The 23,714-nt window shown below is 40.7% G+C and overlaps 1 protein-coding gene across 1 annotated transcript in view; it reads right to left on the bottom strand.

The window, feature by feature from the left end:
- The window catches only part of LOC147181617 (RNA binding protein fox-1 homolog 3-like), a 486,306-nt gene that overhangs the window by 406,070 nt on the left and 56,522 nt on the right, over positions 1-23,714 (bottom strand). The gene's annotated exons all lie outside the window — the stretch shown is intronic.

The following is a 23,714-nucleotide window of genomic DNA, read 5'->3' as shown; positions in this document are numbered from 1 at the left end:
TTGGGAAATTCAGCTCCCAAAGCCTGTTTCATTTAGCCACATAGGAATTACTAGACATGTCTACAATGACATGACTAGTCCCAAAACGATAAAGAAGTCAGCCATTTTGAGTTCAAACATCAACTTACAGTAGAGCAAACAAACAAACAAAACTGGCTTAGTTAGCATCCCTCAGATTTTTTTTATTTTCTTAATTCTGCCTCTGAAATGCACGACGGGTGTATTAGGGCCACCTATAAATATATCTATATATATATTAGAGGGTGTGGACAATATTCTGAGAGGAAAAAATCGCAAATTTGCCATATTATAAAGTGGCAAATTTGCAAGAAAAAAACCCTCATAAATTTGCAACTTTATAAAGTATCAAATTTGCCACTTTTTAAAGTGGAAAAAAATCCAAAATTTACGAGAAATACATATAGCATACAACTCGGATGTTTGTGCCAATACTTTTCGGTTGGGTTTTCAAATAAGTAATTGTAATAAGTAATTCAAATAGTAATTGCTTTAGCAGAGATTAACCACGAGGCGTCTTTGTCATTGGTAGTACCCAATGCTTCAAAGTGTATCATTCACAAGTGTGAATGATACACTTTGAAGCATTGGGTACTACCAATGACAAAGACGCCTCGTTTGTGAAGGTCCACACCCTTAGGATCAAGCATTTAAGTTAATATATTAAACTGTATATTTACTTGTACATTTATGTTTCCAGAATTATTATTTACACATTCATATATATATATTTTTTTTTTGTACAAGTAGCTAAGTTGATGTGTCGAATCTGCTGCTTTCTGTCATTCACTTGCAGTTACAAGTTAATGGTGCTAGCTATCTTCTGATTGGTTAGTGTTAGTCAGCTGATAGGGGATCAGGAAGTGTTGTCACTCTAGCTAACATGTATGATGAGTGAAGTTTAAATTAAGAATAAATCTGTCTCTGCTACTTGACACTTAGCATTAAGGGTTGGAATTGGAGGTTTAGAACACCAAATGATACCTGAGCGCAATCCCTGCTGCTCCGCTCCCTCGGAATGGGTCAACTGCGGAGAACGAATTTTGCCCCACTTAGTTGGGTGTGACAATTAGTGGTACTTTAACCTTTAAACTTTAACCATCCTGCCTTTTCATTTTATAAACACTGTCCCATTAACCACCAACGCATCCTCACATTAGACTATAGCTACGCTATGTTTTAGCTAAAGATATTACCAAGCTTTCTCCGACAACAACAAAAAAACTCTCAAAAATATATAAGTTACTTTCATATACTGATAAAACGTCTTTACCCATCTCAAAATGGGAAACAGACTTGTCTATAGCTCCGGAATCTGTCTTTTGGATTCAAGTTTGTGAAAACGTTTTTAAAATGACAAAACACACAAATTTACAACTTATCCAATATAAAATTATTCACAGAACATACATTACTCAATATATGATGAAGAAAATGGGACTCTCAGACTCCGACATTTGTCTCCAGTGTTTACAAAACACTACAGACACTTATTTTCATGCTTTATGGTTATGTACTCCGGTTATGTGTTTCTGGACTAAAGTCTTAGAAAAACTTTCCGCTGTCTTGGACTGTAGGATACCGTTCTCTCCAAACTTGTGTTTGCTAGGTGACTTAACAACAATTGACTTACCACATAAACAATTTCAATCTATACTTGTAGCCCTTACTATTGCAAAAAAAACAATTCTTGTTAACTGGAAAAATAAACAAACTTTGAATATCGACCAATGGTCTAACCTCCTCATAAATCATATTTTAATGGAAAAAATATCTGTCTCAAATAAAAACCAAATGTTTAAAGAAACATGGTCTACGTATATAGAATTTTTTAACCTAAACTTGGATCTTAATTCTGCCTGTTAGCGAGAGCCACAGCAGCGTTATAACTTGCATTGATGTTTCTGTATTAGGCAATTTGTAACTAATGGTTGTGTTTCTATAGTCAGGAACCCGGCTGCTGCCAGCGGGATCGATATTCGGATTCACGGCATGCCAGTGGGTTAATTCTGTGGGTGCTGTCCCCCCTGGCTGGGGGCGTGGGCGGGTCTGCCCCTCTGTTGGCTGCTGGGTGGCGGCTGCGTCTTGGCCGTTCCCTGGGCCTCTTGGGGGGTGCTGCGTTGCAGGGCTTTCCCTGGTATCGGGGGCGGCGCCGTTCCGGCGCGGTCCGTCGCTCTGGGCCCGGTGACGCGGTTCGGGGCCTGTGGGCCGCCGGGGTGCGGGGGTTAGGGGCCGGTGGGGTGCCTGGCGGGCCTGCAGTGCCCCGTCCTGCTGCGTTGGGTCGGGGGCGCGGGCCGTGTTGGGGCGGGGGGCGCTCCTGCTCCTGGGTTTGCTCTCCGGCCGGTGGCCCTGGCGGGGCCCGGGGGTCGTCCTTTGGCGCTGCCGCGGCCTGGGGGGCCCTGAGGTGTTGCGCTTGCTCTGTTCCGGCGGGGGTCGACGGCTCCCCTCTTTGGTGGAGATTTTCATGCATGCCAGATCCACCACACCAGCATCTACCGAAACTCAGACACAATCTGTTTCCTCCTCAGGTTATTGAATCGGTGGAGGCTGGTGTCTGCGGATCTCACGCGGCTTCGTCTGTCCTTCCTTCCTTTTCTCGGTCTCTCCTTTGGTCTCTTGAGGCCTCCCTGATTTTATGTTTTTTGGATTTGTTGGGGTCTGGATGTTTCTTGGGCTGGGGAGGAGTTCTGGTGGGGGGTGTCTGGTCGGTGCTGGATTTCACCTTCCTTGGTTTTCTTTGGTCCCCTCGGGTCTCCTGGTGTTCGGTTTAGGTGAACGGTATGAGATTTTTTCTAATAGGTTTTCTGGTGAGCTAACAAATACACGCACGCACGCACGCACGCACGCACATACACATACTCACCCACACACACACAAAAAATAAAAAAATAAAAATAAAAAATAAAAGAGCAATGATGACATTTCCGAATGAACAATACTGAGCTCTTAGAAAAGAGAGGAAAGAAAAAAAAAGAAAAAAAAAAAGAAAAAAAAGAGAAGAAGAAAAAAAAAAAAAAGACTATAGCTACGCTATGTGTTTTTGTTGTAAGTTTCTGAGTTTTTTTCTTGCAAATTTGTGAATTTATAAAGTCACAAATTTGCCACTTTATTAAGTCACTAATTTGCCACTTTTTTCTCAGAATATTAGCAAACACACCCTGAAATAAAATGTATTTATCTGTGGCCCTAATACGCCGTCGAAGAAATGAGTGTCACTTATCAAGATTAAACTTTGTAGGCATGTTTATCATGCATAGGCTTTCAAAAAAGTCTGCATGATGAGCAGGTATAGGAAATTTGTATTTCCTGTGTGTACTTTTGGGCTTTTAAAGTGCATTATCATTGTCATCATTATTAGTACATTATTCTTATTCTATTAAATCCATTCCGCCCTTTAACTCCACGCTAGCAAGGAGCCGGCAGGACTTTGCGCGTTGCGGCACTTTCCCCAAGCACAAAGAAGTCAATTTGTCATCCAGTGAAGAGGTTGAACCTTTAATTAAAGTGGAGAGTTGCCACCCTCGCTCCTCCACCGCCCGCAACCGCCACTACCGCCGCCGCCATCGGGGCCCCGGCTAAATGTCAGCTGATAAATAACGACGGCGGATGTGAAGAGGAGCTCCCTTCACTCGGAGTATAAAGGTCACGCACATTAGCAACGTAAGTGCATATCAATATGTTAAATAGCTTCAATTGTGTACATTGATGAAATGAGCTGATTGCGTGGCGGACTGTTGACGCTTGCAAGAATGTGACATAATTAAGGTGCCATGTGATTGGCCAAATCGATAGAAGTGACAATTTGCAACGGATGCTATGTAAGTGGTTATTAGCGGCGATTGGCTAATGAGCGAGCCGCGACACATTCCAGAAGCTTCACAGCGAGCTGACCTGTCGCTTTTATGACCCATTTCGCCTCAACACAAACTAATGACAAGACAAAAAAAAGGCTTTTATCTGAATTCTAAAAGCAGTTTACAGGGAACTCCACGCAACCCAGATATGAAGCAGAGAAAGTTTTAAATGTGGGTTTAAATGAAAGCCATATTACAGTTTTAAAGTTAGGTTTCAAATCCTAGTTATGGTTTTAATGTAACATCTCAAGACGAGAGTGAGGATGTCAAATAAAATGTTAGGGGCCAGGAATTGGGTGATCTGAAACCTGATATGTCTGGAATTCCGTTTCCTGGTTGCTAGACCTTGACATCCCATTTATTTCCACTTTACTTCTTGTTTACTTCCACTTCACTTCCTGTTTACTTCTACTTTGCTTCTTCTTCCAATTTACTTCCAGTTTCCTTGTTTCCTTGTACTTTACTTCAATTTTGCTTCCTGTTTGCACTTTTCTGAATGTGTCGATGTTATTTGTTATTCACAGCACGTGTGTGTTTGCAACGATGCATCTCATGAGGAGGCCGGCTAGCCGACTCCATCAATCTCCTCTCTTCCAGCAACGTTCATCAGTGCCGTTAATTAGGGATAATTACTCATGGAGAGACCACCATGCAACCCCCACCCCTAAACCTTAAGCTACCACACCTGAAGTATGACATCACCCTTTTTTTCGAATGTTTATAGATTAAACTTTCCTGTGTTAATGCCGTTCAAGTGCACAGTGTTAATCCGCTTTTTCCTTATGAGATTTTATTCAAGCTTCTGAATAGCTCAAATGGTCTTGCAGTTAAAAACCTAAAATAGCAAATGTCAGTTTATGAGGAATCTACATCAGTGTAATATTTATTTATTTTTCTTATAGGTGGGTTTCATGTGACGACACAACAAGCGGCCCAACCCCCCAGATGGGGGTCAGGAAGTAATTTGTCCATATAGGAAAAAGCTGAGAAACTGCAGAAGTTTTGTGCTGTTTATGGCTGTACCAACCGGTCTAATCGAAAGAAAAAAATTAAAGCTAATTTCGCGTCCCGAAAGTAGTAACCCATAAAGTCGAAAATTTTAAATAAATTACCCCAAGAAGACGGCAGACCTGGATTAAAAACCTTCGTCTGAAATTTGGAGGAGTGGCGACGGACAACGGTCGTATATGCTGTGATCACTTTGTGAAAGGTAAGGCTACAGTAATGAAACTACTTGCATAGCTGAATAAAACTCTGAACAAGCCGGTGCGATATTACTGGAAACATAGCTAACCATGATATTACTATGTGTAGTTTGTTCTACAGCTTGTGTGTCCATGCTAGGTGGCTGTGTCTTTGTTTTTAGTGATGCTAGCTACGTTAGCTATCACGACGAATGGTTCTTAAATTGAGGTCCTTCTTTCAGGAAGGCCACAACATACTGATGGAAATATATACTTATACTTAAGCATTGGTTCATTCACAAGATGTCTACATAATTACAGAATGTAGATACATGACTGATGAGTCTCTGTTTGACCGTTTAAGACCAGTCGTAACCAGTGGCATAGCAAGGGTGCCCAGGGGCCCCAAACAAGAAGGGATTGGGGGCCCTGGCAGATGGGGTATGGGTGGGGGGGTTGGCACGGGGCACGACAGACAACCATTCGTCAGATGCATGTTGTTAAATTTTAAAATTGGCACATCTGCATCTTAAAGAATCAACATGAATTGTGCTCCATTCAAATAACTTGTACAAACAAAATAAAAACATTAATACAATAGTAAACTGCACACAGGGGCCTACATTTATTAAAACAAACTAAATTTGGAACCAAAAATAGAATACAGCACAGGCCAAAATTTTGGACACACCTTCTCATTCAATACTATGCTTTATTTTCATTACTATGTACATTGTAGATTCTCACTGAAGGCATCAAAACTATGACAACTATCGGACACATGTGTAGTTATGTACTTAACAAAAAAGGTGAAAATAATACAATGAATACATAACTAAATAGCTACCCTTTTCGCTGATTACTTTTTTGCACATTCTTGGCATTCTCTGGATGAGCTTCAAAAGATAGTCATTTTCCCCAACAGTTTCAGATGTAAGGTTGCCCAAAAAGTAACCAGAGCAAAGGATGGTTATTTTGAAGAATCGATAATATAAAAGATGTTTTCAGTTATTTCACTTTTTTTTTTGTTAAGTACTGTAGTGGACCAAACATGGACAAGGACACAGGCACTTCAAAAAAAGATTCCATTTAATCAAATCAGAGCAAAAAGATTTAACAAAAAAATCCAACATCAACTAGTAGCTAAAGTTTGGGGCCTAATTTAAAAGAGGTAAACATAACATAACACAAATTAAACTGGACTGACCTTCAGACAAACAACTCAGGTGGCTTAAATAGGGGTGGACCAACCTAAGTGAACACAAGAGGGAGGTATGACAACAAATCAAACAAAATGACTAACTTAATTCTATAGGACAAATTCACAAAAACATATCAACACTAACTAAAGTGCATTTAAACCAAATTAACCCCCAAAAATTCTCCAAACAAATCATTAAACAAATGCATTCCCCCCTCCAGCCTGCATGCAATGCAGTAAATATTCAGACAAATATTAAATAAAGTGTTCACCCCTTAGAAAATATGTCTCCAAACAAAACTACTTACTTAATATTAACTGAAAATATATATTTTTTTCAGTAATTAAGCTAAAGTAAATTCAAACAATACTAACATTAGATGGTGGTGTTAAGGGTATCCACCACAGTACATAACTCCACATCAGTTCATACATATAGTTTTGATGCCTTCAGTGACAATCTACAAAGTAACCAGCCATGAGAATAAAGCAAATGCATTGAATAAGAAAGTGTGTTAAACTTATGGCGTGCACTATTCAATATTGAAGTTATTAAACTGTGCAAAAGTCAAAACGTGGTTGATTCAACATCGATTCAACATATGTTCGAGCTATTTTCGAAAGTGGTGCTTCCTTGATTTGGCTTGTGCGAAAACAGTTATTAGGCTATATGTTTACGATTCCGTGATCTCACTCTGTACTTGATTGAAATTAAAGCCAGCCCTGAAAGTCTCTCCTTAGCCTAACACAGACAGTCATAAACAATTCTTATGCCAAGCTCAAACTACGTGACTTTTTTGTCTTTCACGACATTCGCGCTGTCAGATTACCCGATTAATTTATTCTGGACGTGTAGTCACACTACAAGTCCCAACCCGACAAGACCGAAGTCCCAAAGATGTTCCCATCCGTACTTATGCCCAAATCATACTTTTAAAAAAATATTAGAATGACAGTCAGAATATTTTTTTGTAGGCTACTCTACACGTCGCCGTTTCTCCTCTCTCTCGTCTCCGCCGTTGCCTGACGCTGGTAATGTTGGGAGGTGCATGGCTCCCGTCCATAAAATAAAAATGAATGTGACTTTTGATATTATTAGAGTATGTGTTGCTTATATTAAATGGCAACAAATGTGCAAATCTCAAGCAGCAGCGCCGCAGCGTTTTTTGTTTTTTTCGGGTTCACCTGTCCTGCCAAGTCCCATGAGATATCCAGGGGAGAAATAAATATATTAAATAAAAAAATATAAAAATAAATAAAAAAGGAGCTAGAACGTGCTGGCTAGTGTGTGTGTGACGCTTTGCTCCCTCTCGCTATTGGTCAATGCTGCAGAACCAAAAGGACGACGACGTAGGTTTGTCACATTGTGCGACAAGACGAGCAAAAATTCTGACATACTAGACTTTCGTCGTGATGGTCGTGAATCGTCCCAGACAACAGACGACCAATTGTTGAACGTGTCACACTACACGGACGACGCTACGTCAAGACAACTCAAAATCGTTCACGACATGCCCCATTTGTCCGTCGGTCGGGCCAAAATCGGGCTATTTTCTTGTAGTCTGGCCAAGGCGTTAATTACAGTCACCATTGTCTTGTTTTCCTTTCTCTTCTCCCTCTTTTTTTCTTTCGTTTTTCACTCCCAGATTGATAGCTCCTCCTCATCCTGTCAGTCTTGTCGGAGAATCTCCTGTCACCCTATTTGTTTACACTAGCGCACGCAAGTTGCATGTGTCTCTAATGAGCAACAAGTGGGCGAGGGGCGAGTTTGGCTCGCGGGGGCTCTTTAGGGAATTTGAGACGGTCAACTGTCATTGCACCTTGGCACTCCTAATGTGAAAGAATAAAAAATGAGGTTTGTGTGAAATCTGTTGGCCCTCTGGGGGCCCCTCTGACTAGGGGGCCCCAAGTAATTGCCTGGTTTGCCTAATGGTCGTAACAGTTAGCCAGCTAGCTTGTTGCCTGACGCCAGTGGTACGTTTGTGTACATTTGAGTTGAAATGAAAATGATTCCGAATCACATTTACTCACCCGAGCAAAAACAAGACGGCAGTAATTTAGTGCTTCCTTTGAGTTTATTCGAACATGAAAAAGAATAAAAACAAAGCAAAAACAATAACAGTAATAAACATACAACAACAAAATGAAATAAAATAGCTACAAAACGAGAAAAATTCAACAAAGGGCACCTAACAACAATTTTCCATGTTCAAAAGGATGTGGGGAGAAGTCGCAAGTCCCCTCCCTTCTCCATATTTTCTTAGTTTACATCAATGGTAAATAAAAAAATATATATATATATATATATTGCTGAGGATAACAAAAATAACAAATAATAAACCACTCCATAATAATAATATAAAATACATTTTCAGAGGGCTCATCATTATAAATCCACAGAAAAGATTCAAAAAGCCAACAATAACAAAACACAAGACACGAACCATAGTAAATATGTAGTCAACAAATCAGCAACACTTAGCGATTGTCTACCCCAACGCAAACCTTGAGCCTCCCACCCCCCTCTCCCATTCCTTCGGTATCTCGTAAATACGTAACTTTTATTTTTAGTTTTAAATAGATTTATATTTTTACATTGTTTTAAGTTCTCGCATAGACTGTTCCATGATTTCACCCCACAGAATGATATACAGAACCTTCTCCTGTTTGTTCGAATTATGTTAATTTTTAGATTGTATTCCCCTCTTAATTTGGAACCCCCATCTTTCTCTCTAAATTTTTGGGGAATATTTTGTGGTAACATATTATTTTTTACTTTATACATAACCCTTGAAAACTCACTATATTAACAAACTTTAAGTTAAAGTTAAAGTACCACTGATTGTTTGACTGTAAAAATAGTAAGTGTTTATGATCCAGATACCCAACCATAATTATGTATGATTCTTATTGCCCTTTTTGTTAATGTTATTTGTTATTAATGAACTGATTGAACTTATGTAATTATTATCCCAATTTGGCAGAATTATGGAACAGTACAGAACGCGGAGCGAATTGTAATCAAGTATCCATTTGACTTTATTCAATACTGCAATGCTTTTTGATAATTTGATATGTCTGTGTTTAATGTGTGGCTTTCAATTAATTTTCTCATCTATTATGACACCCACAAATTAATTTTCTTGAACCTTGTCAACCAGGACCCACTCAATATTTATTTGTATTTGTACATTTGTTCTGCAATTCCCAAACAACATTACATTTGTTTTATGTAAATTTAATGATAGTTTGTTTCTGTCAAAGCAGATTTTATTTTTTCCATTCCTTCAGTGATTTCATTCAATAACTCATTTAAATTCTCCCCACAACAAAATATATTGGTATCATCCGCAAACAAAACCAGTTTCAGAACATCCAATACCTTACAAATGTCATTGATATACAAAATAAACAATTTAGGGCCCAAAACAGACCCTTGGGGCACACCACATACATGATCCAAGTAGGATGAAGATGAATCACCGAGCTTCACATACTGTTGTCTCTTATGTAAATAGCTCTTAATCCAGTCTGACACAATACCGCTAAGGCCATATCGTTTAGATCCGAGTTCGCTGACCCAACCATACACGAAATAGTTGTAAGCCTTCAGGCTTTTATACGCCTTCATTTGGCTAGCGGTGTAGTACGATGTCTGGAGGACGAGGTAGTTCGTGATGTCGATTGTCTCCACATCAGGCAAATCCGACACAGTGCCCCCAGCATCCTCCTCAAAGTTGTTTAGTGCAAGTAAAAAGGATACAGACCCCCTTAGGCCATGACAAAGGTTTCATGAATTTAGCTGTTAATCAGTGTTTCATCAATAGAATTATAGAAACATAAATTGAAGGTTGAAAACTTAATTAGGAGGGCTTTAACTTAACACTCTAACATTTGTTGAAAAACTTTACTTTGACTTGAAACCCTCATTTGCCGGAACCAAATAAAGCGCTATATAAAAAGCCGTCCATTTACCATAGGTACAACAGAAAAAAACAAACGCATTACGCAACGTATATGTAACAAAACGAAGAAGCCATAAGGCTCCAGTTTCATATAACTGCAAATTTCTGCCAATAATTGAAGTAGTTGAAGCATTAGAGTTAATGGTTTTGGTATCCACTGCTGTTTTGGTACGCACACGACAAGCCCCCCCCCCCCCCACCCCACACACACACACAAAACACCGCCATCCTCCCCAACACTCTTCAATTTATTATTCTATCCCTGCCTTCATGTGTTGCCTTTATGCTAATGCAGCTCGTTAGCATCCATGCTACATCCAAGCCACCTGTGTAGCATGCACACATTAGCTTCTTGCTGTCAGGCTTAATGAGGCTGCACCTCCCCATCAACACTCCCTCACCCCAAAATTGACTCTGGTAGGGGGGTCAAAGCACTCTTAGTCTTTAATAGATTCAATTTGATTCTCATTGATTGGCTGTTCGTGTTTGGTCTGGTAGAGCATGGGAAGTATGTTAGTGACCTTTATCATCCCCCATTGAAATCTGAACCCTGATTTTTACTTCAAAACATTAACCCTTGTTTGAAATGCCAATCTTGGCTTGAAACAGCGAATTTAGACCTTAATCCATGTTTGAACGCCAAACCCTGTTTTGAAACTCTGACATTGATTTGAAACCTTACTTTTGACAACTTTAATCTGATGCCAAACCCGACTTCAAAACATGAACCCTTCTTTGAAACCCAAACCATGGTTTGAAACCCTAATTTGAACACAATAGTTTTACCATTCTGCTTGTTCGAAACCCTATCCTGACCAAGACCCGCACCCGCCGCGGCGTTTGTGGGTTTTGTGTTGTGACTATCGTCGACGTTGGGCGTAAGGGTGTCCGCAGTAACTGAGAGAATGAGCCTCAACTGAGTGCCAACGAGAGTGTGAAGCAAAATGAAATTGGTGGCGAATGCTTTGAGGATCAGCGTCACCTCCTTAACCCCACTGCTATCTTTCATCACCAACTCAATTGAATTATAGACAAAAGGGGGATGATACCATTGTGGGTTGTGGGTTCATAAAGGGGGAGGGGTTCAGGGGGTGTTTTTTGAATCCTGTATATTTTAATCCTGTTTTGTATCCTGTGTTTTACTCATTTTTATTTGAATCTTGAGTATTTTTAGTTTTTTTTTTTTTTCTGAACAATATAGTCATGTTTTTATTTGAATCCTGTACGTTTAGGCACATTTTTAACAGAATCCTGCACCTTATAGTCAGATTTGTATTTGAATTGTGACTGTTTTAGTCATGTTCATATTTGAACGCTGAACTTTTTTTTTTGCCATATTTTGTTTCAATCCTTTAACTCGTGTTTTCATTTGAATCCTGTACAACTTTGTCATGCTTTTTTTTTTGTCCTGTACATTTTAGTCAAAATGTAAATAAACTCTTACAGAGTAGCTTTTAGTCATGTTCTTATTTGAATTGTGTATATTCTAATCATGATTTTATTTAAATCCTGTTTGGCATGTATACACATTTTTTATTGGATGCCACTTTTTTTCATATCAATACCAGTACGAGTATTCATATGTTGAGTACTCACTGATACCAAGTACTGATACCTCTAGTAATTTTGACACATCCAATTTCATTGAACACAATGACAAAACATTAGGTAAAAAATATTTCTTTCCAACGCAGATGATGATTCTCCGATGTGTCAAACTTCTGCAGTTCAGCGTCAATTACTGCCAAGGAGGACTCACTTAATGTCAGATTTTCTTGTCTTAAGTATCGTGGATGGTATCGACAGCCTCCATGAGTAAAATAAGGCCTGTGTTGGATTTGCCCATGCCTACTTTTTTTTTTTCAAAACCCTTTGTCGTGTTTTTACTTCAAGTGTGCGTGTAGTGCTCAGAAGCAAAAATATGTGTGGTTTATCAAGAAAAACTGAGACAAGAGGAGGTGCTGTAGTGTATGTAAGTATTCTCCCGCCGTATTGAAGCCGGAAGCCGGAATCCGGGTCAGGTGATATCCTTTCTGTTTAAATAATAACAAATCGATAATCGAGTCGAGAAGACAGATTACATTCATAGGGAAGCAATCTGGTGTCTCACTCAACAGTAACTAATTGATGTAACTAATGAGTGACGGCCTTTTAATAATGTGACGTCACATCCGCCCCAAACACGCAACGAGTGTTAAAATTAATGAGCTGAATTATTTTGGAAAATACAAGACTAGACACAAAAATTGGAACACTTGATCAAACTTTACAATATATGCTCTGTTTCCCCAACAATTGACAATTCCAGACCACCGGGCATTTCTGATATTACCGCTATGCATTCTTTACATGCTGAAAAAAACGGCGTATTATATTGCCTGTGACTAGCGTACAAACCAGACAGATTGTTATAGGAGTCAAACATTTCATCACATTTTGAAATCAAAATCATCCTCATGAATCAAATTACAAGGATCCAAAGTCTAATGCTTTTTTTTCACCGAGTAAGATCGCTATTTTGACTTGTGATGTGAAATCGGAATTGTCAGTACCTCAAAATGTTACTCCAGAGGTGGACTTAAATTAAATTCTGTCACTTTTAGTCAAATTTTACTATCAATCCTGTCCAACCTCTTATGATGTTTTATCTGAGTCCTGTGCCATTTGTTCATGTTCTTAGCATGTTTTCCTCGTGTTTTTATTGAAATCCTGTACCTTTTCGTCATGTTGTTAGACATGTCTTGTTGATAGCTGTCATGCTTTTAATTGAATCCTGCGCATTTGATTCACGCTGGCCTCCTCCTAGTTGCCGTTCCCTTAGGCGTATCGCAGAGCTCGCCAAGAGCGTCGCGTTGGCTTCATTTTAAGCCTCAACTCAACGAAGGTTTGATTGACAGCCTTTCAGGTGTGCTCCACGCAAAGTCGCCCGCAGATGCTTTTATTTGATTTGCTTCTTTGTTGTTGTTCATCTTTTGTGACGCTTGTTTGAAGGTGTTACGTTTGGTGAAATCAATTATGAATGGTCGCCGGCTCCAAGATGTTGAAATCTGACGAGGATGTCGGAGGAACAAACACCTCGTAGGCAAAAAGCTTCTTCAAGGTCAACTCGCATTGTGCACATAGATGACTTCCTCTTTGGATTTTGGTCTTCTTTCAACAGCTATGCTTGAAGTCGGGTTTTTTGCTGAATCCTGCACATTTTAGTGGAATCCTCTACACTCATGATTTTATTTAAATACATTTGATCTGAATCCTGAACCGTTTACTCAGGTTATGTTTTATGCTGTGCGTCTTATTTGAATGAGTCTTCAGCCTGTTTTTACTGAATGTTTTCATTTTCATCACATTTTTATTTGACTCCCATACATTTTAATCCTGTTTGTTATGGGATGCCGTAACAGTACTCCGCACATATGCTAGTAGAGTTTCTCGGAGATGAAGCCAGCAGGGCGTCACTTTGTCTGCTGAGCGTTTAATCAGCGAGAGCAAACACACAAAGTGGCAAAAAGAAGCGTGTTGCCAAGGAGACTAATATTCTCACAACTAAAGACGTGGCGAGTGGCATTTAGGAACACGCCAGGCTCATTGTGAGCCGGCGCATAACCAAAATCGGTGTCAACAAGGCGGCGCCCGTGTCAGCAACAAACATTTAAGCCACCTCCCACCACGCAACGTAATTGTTGGGGGGAGAAGGGCAAGGATTCCATGACCGTCGGAGGCGGGGAACTTACTGGAAGCAGGAAAACACCAAGGTGAATGAAGGTTTTTTTTTTTATTAAAATGGTGGTTCTATACATAATAGGTCTACCAAATTTCATGTGGCTAGGTCAAACTGGCTTTGAAAGCTTTCATTTAACCCCTGAAAATTACCAAAACTAACCTTAACTCTTTGACTGCCAGACGTTTTCAGAAAAGGGATGCCGTCAGTGCCAGCCGATTTAAGCATTTTGACTGACCTTTCAAGGTCCACAGAAAATGTTCTGTTTGGACTATGGAAACACACATACTACCAAATGAAAGATTGAACTTTCATCTTTCATTAGAAAAAAAAGCGCTAGCCGGTGAGGCTTACTACGTGATCATAACGGTCGCGTCAAGGCTTCCAACTTTGGCGTCAAGCTCGGAGTCATCATCATCGTCGACATCAATGCGCTTTTTAATATTGATCGATGCTTTCCATCTTTGAAAAAAATGCTCAAGCGTGAGCTGCTTGCAACCGGTTGCTTCATCAGCCATTGTTGCATCATCAGCCATTGTCTCCTCAACACTCTAGCTCCGCCTCACGTCTTCTACTGACGCCCACGGTGGGCGGCCCACCCAACCATGTGCAAAGAGTCATCGCTGCCATCTAGGGGCCAAAACGAGTCATTAAACTAACTAGATCTGCTTGATACTTTCAGCACAGCTGCCCAAGGCTTTCCTCCACCCGTTTCCAAAAAAACCCAAAAAAAACATAGTGAACGTCTTTTAACGTCCTCGGCGCCCCTCCGTAGGTTTTTACTAAACGTTTTATAACGTTTATGGCGGCCAAAGAGTTAAAATTAAAATTAAATAAAAATAAAAACATAATAATAATAATATAAAAAAATATATAATAATAATAATAACAAATTTAAAAAAAATTAAAATAATAATAATTAAAATAAATTATAACAAAATTAAAATTAAAATTAAAATTAAAATTAAAAATTTAATTTAAATTAAAAATACAAAATAAATACAAAATAAAATAAAATAAAATAAAAACTATGCCTTTACTATATATTTGTTTCCATTAAACCAGTACGCAACTCTTATCTTGCATTAATTAACATAGTTATGTGAAACGATGATTTATGCAAATCTATTTGTGGTATCTGGACTGGACTGACTGCTTTATTAGTCGTGAGTAGCATGGATGTAATGGTGGAATAAACAAGTTACAAGCAAGCTAAGAAGCTAACGCTATTTTCATGTTTATTTTTTTAGACAAGGATGATTGACTGACATACATGATTTTACCCTGGGCCCATTTTTCCTCCTCCTTTCGCCGCTTTCTTAATGCAGCACCTGAGGGCTTGAATATTTTCATTGTAAATGTTTTTGGGGAAAACTTATTTTTAAAGTATTTTTTTGCCCTGCAATTTGGTCGCCCCCTCCACTAGATGGTGCCCTAGGTGCCCACCTAGTTTGCCTATGCCCAGGGCCGTGCCTGGTGCTAAGTGAAAGTTTCTCCAAGTGCTGAATTTTCAAAGTTTCTCGTTTACGTGAAAAAACCTTTTAATTAACTTGCACTTTTTATGTTCTTGTTGAAACTTCCAGCAGAGTAGTGAGCGCACTTGAGCAGCCTTCCTTCCATCCCGCTGGTTGAAGGTGATGAACTTTATGTGACGAGGTTGCTCCGCCATCTGATAATGTGCGGCAGTGAATCTGCAGCGTTGGCCGTAAAAGCGAAATAAGGCCGTAAAGTGCTGCTCAGAGGTGACCTTTTATTTTTGTGACGCCGCAAATTAGCCAACATCAACACTCTGGGAATTTACGCCGCGCTGCCGTGTTCTCCGCTTAGAGGTCAAGCGGTCGCTCGCACAGCGAACAGACGCTCGAGGACTCGCGTATAGGGGAGCTTGGCCGCCACCATCATTGAACGGTGGGTGACGCCCCCTCGTGCACCCGAGGAGGCGTCGATGGGATCGAGTGAGTGTTCGTGCTTATCGCCACAACATCGAGTCACCTTGTTCTTCTACTTTTGTTCTCATCAGGAGTCACCGAAAGCTATGCCAGCCCGATGCGCGGCCAATGAAAGTGTCCATCTGTGGCACCATGGCCAGAATGCTAATTAGCATTGCAGCATATATGATCCAATCATTAATTGAGTATCTGGTATCAGTAAGTGCAGTGAATCGTATTTTGGATGAATTACATCAAATTTGTAGTGAACCGTGTCATAAATTAGGTAATTATATCGCATAGCAATTGGAGTTGGTCCAACGTAGTGAATTGCTGTGCGTCGTAATGGTAGTGATTCATATTGTTGTCACTGCAGCCCGTATCAGCAGTGTTTTGTTTCCCATTCGGTCAGAGAAGACGAATGACGGATGTGAACAGAAGGTAAGTACACAAGCCTGTGAGCGTGTGCGCGCGCGTGCATTGGTGTTATCAGTTTGGAGTGAAAAGGTGACGCTATTGACACTGGACTAAGCCACTTGACGACCCGATCGATGGCAGCTGCACTCGGGCTGCGAGGGCCGCGGTCCCGCCTGTGCTTACTTTCAGGTTCCAGACGCCCAAGTGGACTTCATTGCTACCGCTTCAGTCCAAACGGCTCAATAAAACAATAAAACAGACCACTGCTGACTTAGCAAATAGAGGAAAAAATACAACCGCAACTCTCTGACCTTTTAGGGCCTTCATGGCAAAACGCAGTTTCAGTTTCGTGGAGAACTGGTGAAATGTACGACTATTTTAAGTTTGACCGAGGCAAGCTTAAATTAGCATTTTGGACTTAAACCTTGTCTGAAACTGGACCAACATGCATGACTCATGTAATTTAGCAAAACAATTGTATTGAATGGTATCACAATCAGAGTGAATTGTTACATAATTGGATTGAATCATAACAATTCTAGCGAATCATATTTTAATGGTCATAAATTGTTTCGTAATATGAGTAAACCGCAATGTAATTCAAGTGAATTGTGTCATAGTTTAAGTGAATCAGGTTGTACCATTGTTTGCCTGGATCTTATTGTAAGATGAGAAAATGATATGGCAATTTAGAGTGAATGGTTTGTCACAATCTGGAGTACATTGTATTGTAATATGAGTGAATTGTATCATAATTTAAGTGAATTGTATCAGAAGTGGAGTGACTTGTATCAGAAGTGGAGTGACTTGTATCATAATTAGAATGCATTGAATTGTAATCCAATTGTATTGTATTTGAAATGGAGTGAATCATCTCATAATTGGAGTAAACCGGGTCACATTGGAATTTGAAATACACCGAAAACTGAATTATTTTGGTCTCAATTTTATCGTAGTTATTTCAGATAATAATATCGAATCATGTTTCATTGAACCATGAAAGGAGATAATTATTTTAATGGGTGTAAATGGTATCACCGTTTTTGAGAGGACCCTATTTTAATTCAAACGAATCATGTCATGATTGAAGTCAGTCATATTACAATTTGAATGAATCGTATATTCAGTGATTTACTGAGACGACGTTTGTGTTTAGTTAACCAACTTTACACTAAATCAGCCGTAAATCCACTAGTGAGTTTCTGTGTGGCTTCACTTTCCAGGAGTGACTGAAGGTGTGAGAATTACGCATTGAGAATTCCCCTCGCGCCAGATCGCAGAGTCATCGCGGGAGTGATGCGATCACGACGTCCCTCATGAGCAATGGCGGCCTTTTACACGCCAACGCTTCCTCTAAAAGCCTTCAGCATCCATCTTGGGATCCATCTCGTCTTCCTTCGAAGGCGACCACACAAGCTACCGTCAACGCGGGTTCAAGGGCGAAATCAATCAGCCAGAAATCTCTGAGACATCCCCTTTGGGGGTGATCACATGAACAGCCTGACTCATTACATTAACAGCTGCCTGACAACATGAATCACTACCTTGTCACAAATCAATCCTTTGCAGGACCTAGCGTTAGCATCTAAAGTTAGTGTTGTCTAATTTCACAAGTCTGGGTTTACTAGACCCCGCGACCCTTGTGAGGACAAGCCGTTAAGCAAATGGATGGATGGATGGATGGACGGGTTTACTAGATTGATGAAGATAAGTCCAAAAGTGTCTTACAAAGATAGACATGACTGAAACTACCAATCAAAGATTGCTTTAATTGTCTGGTTGTTTATGATTGTGTTTTGTTCACGTCTTATTTGTACTGTACTTGCATTAGTTTTGTCTTGTTTTACTCAGCTGTTGGCAGCCAGGTCATTGTTGTAAAAGTGAAAAATAGAAAATAAAGTAACATATTATGGACATGCAAGCTAAGCTAACAGCCTGCCATCACAAATTAGAAAGTAATATGATGCCCCCGCAAGTGGTCTAAAATAGGCACACGCCCCAGTAAACCCCTTTATTGAATGCTCAGGAAAAAAAACACGTAATAAGCTCACTGAACACACACCAAGTACGTTAAAACACAGAAACAGATGCGACAGTAGAACGTGGGGATGGTAAGCAAATTAATACAAATAATACCTCCAACCAACATGCACGTTATGCTTAAATAAAGCAAAATCAATGTTTTTCCAATTACTTGAGTAATTGATGTGATAATTGATAGAATACTGATTCTAAAAATATGGAATAGCTGCAGCCCCAATTAACATACGTGATTCATACAAAGCTAACCTTTGCTAATGTTACCAATCAGGGTTGTTTTCTTTTAACATAATTAGCATACAAGAAAAAACATCAGCCTGTAGAGAGCTAACATTTGCTAGTGATTCTGTTCATGACACATGAGATTTATGGACAAAAAAATGTTAGTCTAGGAGGGTAATAGTGGCTAATGTTACTGGTTCAAAGCATGTTACTTTGATGAACATACTGTAGTAGAAAACGTTAACTTACAAACAAACTTAATTTATTAAATTATGCAAATAATTCCAGGTCAGGGTCAGTAATGAATCTGATTGAATGTTCCATCCGGGAAGACGATTTTTGTGGAGTCGCCACCCACACAAACGATGTCCTGAATCTCAATCTGTCCGCTGACCCTGTGACTCGCCTTCTTTTCTTGTCAAATAAAGCAAAAATATAATCCCCCCCCTCCCCAACCCGCCCGCTCTCGCCGGCTCCCCAAAAAAACGTCTAAGCTGCAAATGCGTCATGGCTGCGTGTCCTCCATTCTTATGAGTCGCTGTGGCAGCTGCCACTGGATCAGCACAATTTGGAGATTCACGAAAAGCTGAATATCCTCCAACCTTCGTCCCAATGACCCACGTCCTCCCCCCCAAACCTCAATATCATCCCCCAACCAGCCTCCACTCCACTCAACTGGGTCCAGGGGACTCATCTACAATCCAACAAGTTTGGAGATTCTCAAAAGATTATTTTAAGGCTGAATCATCTCTAACCTTTGACACCCGACCGTCCCTGACTTGCCTACCTCACAGGTACCTTCCTCCAACCGGCACCGAGTGCTCCACCAGGGGATTCTTCAATCTCTAAGCATTGCCACCCAGCAGGCATATTTCCTAAACCAGCCTCCACAACTCCACTCCTCGGGCATCTTCAACAAACCAGCAAGGATTAGGAGAATTTTTTTTAAAGATACTTTAAAAGCGGTATCTCTAAAAAAATATATATATATATTTTAAAAAGCGGTATCTCGTGTAACTTAACCCCGACACGTGCACACCTTCCTTTAACTAGCACCACTAGCATGAGTTTGGAGCTTCTTTAAAAGATAATGTTATAGCCTTAATTTCCTTTCCAACAATTAATTAAGGCCAGCAAGGTCCACATTCAATATGCCAACACGTGACTTTGTGTGTATGTTGTACGTAATTGTGTTATATGCGTGCACAAAGTCATCAAACGTAAACATTATTATCAAATAAAACTGTTGCCAATAAATCAAACAAAAAAGAAGCCTGGACGCATGGTTGACAAAGTTTGCTCACAACATTTTCTCCTAATCAGCGCACCTGGTTTAATCAAGTGGGGGCTCGTTCATGAGGCTGCATGCACACCATACAGGGTGCTGGCTTAAACATAATTGGCACAGTTCTCATTTCATCCATTATCTGAACCCCTTTTCCGGTTTTAAGGAAAAATTATATTCAACAAAATACTGTTTCCAACACTGATTCTCCTCTAACCTTCACCGCTAAACCATTACTTACCACCAGCAACCCCATATGCCCTCCCCCTCGGGCACCCTTTCCTCCAAGGGGAAACTTTGCAAGCAGTAATTTAGAGCTTCTCTTAGCCCCTGTCCACACAAGAATGGAGCCACTCCTTTTTTAATTCATTTTTAAAAGATGAAACACAAACTCTGCCGCAGAAAGTCATTAAAAAAAAAGCTGAAAAAGTAGCCCATACGATGTAAACATGGTGAAAGGAGAAATTTCTGTGGACTGAAGATGATTTAGAACCTCTACTTTGTAATCAACGCCAAGGTAAAGAATATTCGACACGGTGATCCACCACTCTTGTGCTTTTGGCCTTGTCATACAATGACTGGGGCCACCATGTCATTATTTCAGGAAAGATACTTAAATCTAAAATATAGATGAAGCTTAAACCTTGACATCAAACCAGCACTTTCCCCAAAACCAGCCTCTATACTCCCACACCTCAGGCACCTTCCTCCAACTTGTCCCCACTTCACCATCAAGAACTTGGACTTTCTTTGATTCAAGCTCCTCTGAATTTTGACACCCCATTGGCACCTTCCACCAACCTAACTTCCACACTCCACACCTTGATGGATTTTTTTATTTTTTTTTATTTTAGATTCGTAAAAAGCTGAATCTCAAAAGATTCAAAAGGTCTCAACACAGCTGGCGTCGAGTCATTCAGGTGAGATGTGCTGATGGCACAAATGAGCAATCGGTGAGCAGTTTTCACCAGACTTGCTGAATCTGGTGTCAAGGATCCCTCCAGCAGTTAGCTAGCATATCAGAAACTGAACAACTGATGGCATACAAAGAAGGCATCCACAAGATTAGCTAATTTAACACTTTATTTTCAACTCATCGCTCATGTAACCCTTTTTAGATGGTGTGGTCTGCGTTGTGTAGTGGGATTGATGACAGGAGATGGGACTTTTGCTGACTCTTAGTTTACTGCACAAGTACAATATGTGCACTGGTCACTTCAAACGGCCTATTCCGCAGCGCCACCACACTAAGAAATAAATTGGCATTAGCATTGTTGGCTAAGTAGCTGGTAACAAGTGCAGAGCGCTCCCAACTCACCTCGGTAACAACCCAGTTGAACTGGCAGCACCTGCAGCACGCCTAGCTACTTATACCTGCCACATTCAAGATGGGGGCGCTGTTAGCCATTACCTCTGTGCAAATCACTCCAATAGCAAAAATAACACCGTTACCGTTAAAAATATTGACGACATGACCACCTGTACGAACAGAAAGCTTTTTATGCTCATGATATTCACACTAGTATAGCTGCCAGGTCGGAAGTTGTGGTTACATTCAGGGAATGAGGATCAATGACTACTGCCTCTTGTGGTATGGAGGGGTGTTACTACCCATGAATGCGCAGAAATGGTAAATGGACTGCTTTTTATGTAGCGCTTTAACTAAGTGTCAAGTTGTCAACTTGTGTTGTTTCCACCACCACTGCTAAGTTGCGTCCTTTACCTTTACCACTTGGACTTCACCTTCCGCCAACTAAACTCCCCTCAGGCACCCTCCCGCAACCAGCCCCCACCGCACTGGCACCTAGAGATTCTTTGCCAATCAAGCACGGGAAGGTCAATAAAATCTAACCACGCTGTGTTCTTTGACTGACACATCTAAAATTCCCTTGGCGGCCACTTTAGCAATTTGGACATGTCCGAGGGGAGGCACCCACTAATCCCGACACCCGAGAGCGAGCTTGATGAAGCTCTGATTAGCAGGGATGGAGTGCAGCGTCTTATCCAATCACCAACATTCCGCATTTGATGTCCCACCTGAAACGTTGGTTCCCAGCAACTTGTTTCTTTTCTCTCTCTCTCTGTCTATGTGCTGCTGTTGTTTTTGTGAGCGTGGTCCCGCAGGCGTCCTGGAATGAATTAAACATCACTACCTGGGAAGGAAGCAAGGAAGGAAGGGCACAGCGCCTCCTGTAAAGCTTTGAACGCTCCAAAGGAGACTCGGGGGCTTTTTCTCTTTGCAAAGGACGAATAATCTAAGAAGCACTCGAACCGCCAACATCTGATCCATAATAAGATATATGAGGAAAAGACACACAAAAAGTAGTGATTAGTGCAAAAGAGAAACCAAATGTGAGAACTGAAGTGAACCATGTGGGATGTTACTGGTCAGTATAGTCCGAAAAACGGTGGATGTGGACCAAAGTAAACAATCTAGCTGGTCTCAGTCAGGAGACAATTTATTAGGGACCCCAACGGAGCAACTACGTTCCCTTATCTGCGGGTGCCTCATCTCCAGATGCCCTTTGGCTCAGCCAATCAGGATGAAGGTTACAACCGGGCTTACTTTGTCAAAAGTAGACGAGCCGTTACAAACGGAGGCCATCCATCCTGGGGCCGCCACCTCGTCCCCCTCACAGCGCACCCTCTCCGAAGCAGCCGACGGGGGAGGGTGGTCTTGTTATCCCACCCTTACTCCATCACAGCTGCTGTTATTTGCCACTTTGATCCATGGAGCAAAAAGCTGCAAAGGCGGAGACCCAGAAGGAAGGAAAGAGTGCACTCAGTCATGCCGGCGTCAAGGCCGCTATCGACTTCAGATCACTCTCGTTGCGCCTCGGTGGACCTCCGCAAATCACTGCTACCTATTCAGTGAACTACCAGCAACCTCTATGGCCCTGGTTCTCAAACTGGGGTCCCCCAGCTGCAGTCTGGCTCCGTGTATTTGGTACCTGGACCTTCAGCGGGGAATTACTCGGCTTAATTCAGCTGTTTATAGCACCACTATCACGTCACAATTACAGAAGCCATCAATATTACACAAAAATGCTTCCAAAATGGCTGTAACATGTTTTGCTACTACCAACCAATCAGAGGACTGAAAAATGCAGACATTATTGCAGCCCTGTAAGGCAAAGTTGAAATCTGATCTGTAAAGTAGTGGCTGGTGGGGTCGGAAAGTCACAAATTTGGTCATGCCTAACTACTTTTGAATTTGAATTTATTCGGACAGTGCCATGGTCGCCACAAATACAAACAAACAAACAAACAAACAAATAGTGGAGAAAATTACCAACAAAAATACAGTATATATCGTATATTTATAATGCTGGACGAATAGTAGCTGGCCAAAGGGTTTAGGGCTGAAGCTAAAAGCTCATAAATGCCCTGACTGCACTCATTATCTTATTTTTGGGGGAGGGGAAAATACTTATTTTCCTTTAAAGCCTTTTCAGGAACCAAAATGCAAAATAAAAATACCAAAGAAGCTATCTGACCATATAATCTGGTATCTGTCTTTTGTAAACAAGTTCATATCTCTTCACAGTAGTACACATCAGGATTACCGAAGGAGGAAAAAATTACTTTCATACATACATTTTCAGCATTCGGCTGGAATAAAATTGGAGCCGGAAAAATATTGCCGAAATAAGATGTTGTGGTAACGCAACCAAAAAAAACAGCTGCAAACAAGCGTATGTACAAATTAAACGCCGGAGTGAGCGTTCCGCCTCAATGTTAATTCATGAGCAGTAGCCGAAAGCTAGCGTCTTGAGGCTAACCCGGTCGATGCTATCTCAAATCAGCGGCGAGGAATAATGGCAACGGCACAAGGTTTTAGCGGAAAGCAGTATTGTGATCTCCGTATGGTGTGCGTGTAGC

Source organism: Leptonotus elevatus, chromosome 1 (genome assembly GCF_054856555.1).
Source record: "Leptonotus elevatus isolate MCC_2025b chromosome 1, RoL_Lele_1.0, whole genome shotgun sequence".
NCBI classification, from domain to species: Eukaryota; Metazoa; Chordata; class Actinopteri; order Syngnathiformes; family Syngnathidae; genus Leptonotus; species Leptonotus elevatus.
The sequence above is the reverse complement of the archived record's forward strand: the minus strand, read 5'-3'. Positions and strand labels throughout refer to the sequence as shown.